The sequence below is a fragment of the Triticum aestivum genome, chromosome 2D (genome assembly GCF_018294505.1).
Source record: "Triticum aestivum cultivar Chinese Spring chromosome 2D, IWGSC CS RefSeq v2.1, whole genome shotgun sequence".
Classification (NCBI taxonomy): Eukaryota; Viridiplantae; Streptophyta; class Magnoliopsida; order Poales; family Poaceae; genus Triticum; species Triticum aestivum.
Window position 1 is genome coordinate 428989216 of NC_057799.1, and position 4560 is coordinate 428993775.

Genomic DNA, 4560 nt, shown 5'->3' on the forward strand with positions numbered 1-4560 from the left:
TCATCCAATCGATCAGCTTCAGTTAGCAGCAGTAGCGAAGGAATCGCTCGATCGGGTTCAGTTAACAGCCATCGATCGATCGCTCGGGTTCAGTAACGCATAGCCTGCAGTGCAATCGCTCGGGTTCAGTTAGAGCCCAACGCCTCGCTCGGGTTCAGTTAGAGCCAACGCCTCGCACACACGCGCGTACGTGTACGAGAGAAACGCGCATCGCTCGGCCCCCGACCTCCCACCGTAACCGGGAACTCCCCGAAATTTCCCTCCCCCTCACTTCTACCACGGTTTTTTCCGTCATGGACGGACCAAAGAATGTCATGCAGCTGCGTCTCCGGCCCGCCCAGGACGAAAAGCCCATTTTCTGTCATGATTTTTTGTCATAGAAGTAGGAGTCCACCACATCTACGATGATACCGGGTTTTGTCACAATTATCGTCATAGAAGTGTCATATGTATGACAGAAAAAAAATTCGTTCGGCCCAACATGTCACGGATGTGTCTTTTTTTGTAGTGTTGGTGCCACTGACATCACCGACCATGAGGTGGTGAAGAAATTGTTGAGATCGCTTGATTCGTCATTTGATACTCTGGCATTGATGATACAAGAACGTGCTGATTACAAGTCACTTGATCCCGCTGATATCCTGGAGAGGCTAAATACTCATGAGTTCCAGCTTGCTGAAAAGAGAGATCTCTATGGTTCGAGCTATGGCAGATCACGTGCACTGAAGGCCTAGGCAGTTTCTGAGTCTGGAGATGAAGACTCTGGTAGCAACCTTGGTGATCCTGAAGAACTGAGCCATGAACTAGCACTGCTCGTGAAGAAATTCCAGAAGTTCTCAAGACGTGGTCGCTTTGGAAGACCCTCAAGGAGCAATGATTCCTCATCCAGTGACTACAAGAAAAGGCTTTGTCACATATGCAAGAAACATGAACACTACATTGAAGATTGTCCTCAGTGGGAGAAGGAATCAAAGAAGAAGAAATACAAGGATTACAGTTCCGATGATGCAAAGAAAAAGAAAAAATCCTCAAAGTCTTCATCTCACAAGAAGAGCAGCTCCAACAAGGCTCGGGCATTCATTGGCAAAGAAATGAACTCTAAGGCAGAATCTGAAGAAAATGAGGAAGAGGAGGCGTCTAAGGACTCCGAATCCGGTGTGGCGAGCCTAGCTCTCGCTACTACATTCGTCAGCAAGTCTATCTTCAACTCTGAAGAAAATGACCTCACCAACAAGGCTGATGAAGGCAATGATGACTACACTCCCACCTATTGCTTCATGGCAAAGGGTGCCAAGGTACTCAAATATACCTCCTCTGAATCAAGTGAGAATGAATCTGATGAAAACCTCAAGCCCAGCTATTCTAAACTTGCTAAGATTGCAGTGAAACAACAAAGGGCTTTTGAAAAGGTTCAAAACATGCTAGACAAAAGTGATGATATGTTGGGTGAAGAAATGGATCGCACTAAAACCTTGACTGAAAATCTTCAGAGACTTCAGGCTAGGTTTGACAACCTTCAAGGTCATCATAACACTCTCTTATATGATCATGAGAAGCTTTCTTATGAATTTCTTCAAAGAAAGCACGACCTTGAGAAGCTAAGAGTGAGTTATGAAGATCTTCAGAAGGAGCGCGATTCATTACTTGCTCAACGAATCAGCGCTTCTCAGGAAGAATTTGTTCCTCCATGCTTGAAATGCATTGAACGTGAATCTGCTAATTCTTCACCTGAATGTTCAAATGCTTCTAATGTTACAAATTCTTCACCTGCCTCTGCTATCACTAATTCCTCATCTGAGGACATTTCTAGTATCACTAACGATGCAGGGCTGAAGGAATTGTACATGATAGGCATGTACAAAAGCCTCAAAGGGCATCAGACTCTTTGTGATGTGCTTAAAAAGCAGATCCTCAACAGGAACCCTAGGAAAGAGGGTATTGCCTTTGAGAGGAAACTCAATGTTGATGGTACATATTGGAAGCCTGAGCAGTACCCCAAAACCTCATGGGTTGCTGCAAAGGGACCACCAGTTGATCCATCTAATCTATCTCGCTTTACATGTGAATCTCCTCATTCTTCTGATGAGTCATTTGACTCCAAATATAAATTGTTCAAAAATCAAAATGGTGAAGTATTTGCTAGATATGTTGGCACTAACTGCAGGAACGGTTCTCCTATGAAGAAAATCTGGGTTCCCAAAAAGTGCCTTGAAAGTCTTCAGGTGAATGTCCTCATGACACCACCTGTGAAGAATAGGAACCCCAGATCAAATTCTTCGCGTGGATCAAATTCCTCAAAAGGATCAAAGTCCTCATATAAATATCATCATGCTAACAACTCTGTTTCGCAGGGAAGAGCTAAGGGCTATGAATATGAGCATTATTCTTCTAATCATTATGTTCATAAGTCCTCAAAGAATTTCTCTGCTTATTCATATGCTTACCCTAACTCCTCTTATGTGAAACAAAATGGATTGGCTTCTATGCCACCTTTCTCGTATGGAGCTCGCAGAGTGATGAACTCTTTGCCACCCCTTCAGATGTGGGTGGTGAAGAAAAAGAACTAATCTCTTCTGCAGGGTCAGGTCTCCAGACGTGCGTGAACGTCTGAAGAATTTGCTGGAGACCTGAAAAGTGCCTGAAAGGACGCAGGATAATCATGAAGAAATGAACTTTCATTTCTCAAGTCCTCATACTGCTTTATCTGTTCTGTTGCTTGATGAAATTGAACTGATGAATTGTGATGTCATATTCTTCACTGATGAAGTATATGAGTTCGTAAGCTGCACTAATTCATCTGCAGGATGATCAACCCAAAGCCACTAAGTGGGTCCTCGATAGTGGATGTACAAATCACATGACTGGTGACAAGAATCTATTGATGGATGCTCCCTTATCTCCATCACATCTGAAGCATATCATCTTCGCTGACAAAGGCAAAAGTCAGGTATTGGGTCTAGGTAAGGTTGCTATCACAAAGGATCGACACATGGACAAAGTCATGCTTGTCGAGTCCTTAGGATACAACCTCATGTCTGTCTCAATGCTTTGTGATCTTGATATGGTTGTTTTCTTTGGCAGGTATCGTTGTGTTGTGGTTATGGAAGCTGACAATTCCAAAGTCTTCGAAGGCTTTAGGAGAGGAGACTTGTATATTGTTGATTTCTCTACAAGACTGCAACCAGCCGTGTGCCTACTTGCAAACGCTTCAGAAGGCTGGCTATGGCATCGACGACTTGGTGATGCAGATATGAGGAATTTGCACACGCTTGAGAAGAAGAAGCATGTCATTGGCATTGAGAATGTCAAATTCCTCAAGGATCACTTATGCGGAGCCTGTGAAGCTGGGAAGATGACAAAGGCTAAGCATCCAGCGAAGACTATCATGACTACTACTCGACCATTTGAATTGCTTCACATGGACCTCTTTGGTCCTAATCTTTACTCAGCAGTCACAAATGATGCATCTCTCTATGGCTTTGTTATTTTTGATGATTACTCTCGTTACACTTGGGTACATATTGTCACTTACAAACATGAAGTGCAGGAAGTCTTCAAACGATTTTCCTCGAGAGCTTCAACCAACTTTGGTGTGAAGATCAAGCACATCAGGAGTGACTATGGAACTGAGTTCAAGAACTCTGGTCTTGATGACTATCTTGATGAACTTGGTATTACTCATGAGTTATCTGCTCCTTATACTCCTCAACAGAATGGCGTCGTGGAGCGCAAGAACAGAACTCTTGTTGAGATGGCTCGCACTATGCTTGATGAGTACAAGACGCCTCATCACTTCTGGATTGAGGCAATTTATACTGCGTGCCACATCATCAACAGGGTATATCTTCACAAATTCTTCAAGAAGACTGCCTATGAACTCCACACTGACAAGAAACCCAATGTGAGTTATTTCAAAGTCTTCGGTGCTAAATGCTGGATTAGAGATCCTCATCACAACTCTAAATTTGCACCAAAAGCACATGAAGGTTTTATGCTTGGTTACGGAAAGGACTCGCACACCTACAGAGTCTTCAACAACGTTCTTCACAAGGTTGTTGAAACTGTAGATGTGCGGTTCGATGAAACTAATGGCTTGCAAAGAGAGCACCTACCTTCTGTGATAGATGAACCAGCACCTGAGGAAACTATCAAGTTCAAGGCTACTGAGGATGTCATTCCTACCGAAGAATCTGCTAAAGAATTCATTCCAGAACATGAAGAACATCGAGCTAATGCACCTGAAGAAAATGCTGATCAAATTCCTCAACGACAACCAGCTCATCCTCGCGTTGCAAAAGAAGTGCAAGTTGAAAAGATCATCGATCACATTGAAGCACCAGGTCCTCTCACACGCTCAAAAGCTTCACATTTATCTAACTTTTGTGGGCACTATGCTTTTGTCTCTATTACAGAGCCCACTAAGGTAGATGAAGCATTTCTGGAGCCTGAGTGGATTCAGGCCATGCAAGAAGAATTACATCAGTTCGAGCTCAACAACGTCTGGGAACTGGTCAAACGTCCAGATCCTCGCAAGCACAATATCATTGGCACAAAGTGGAT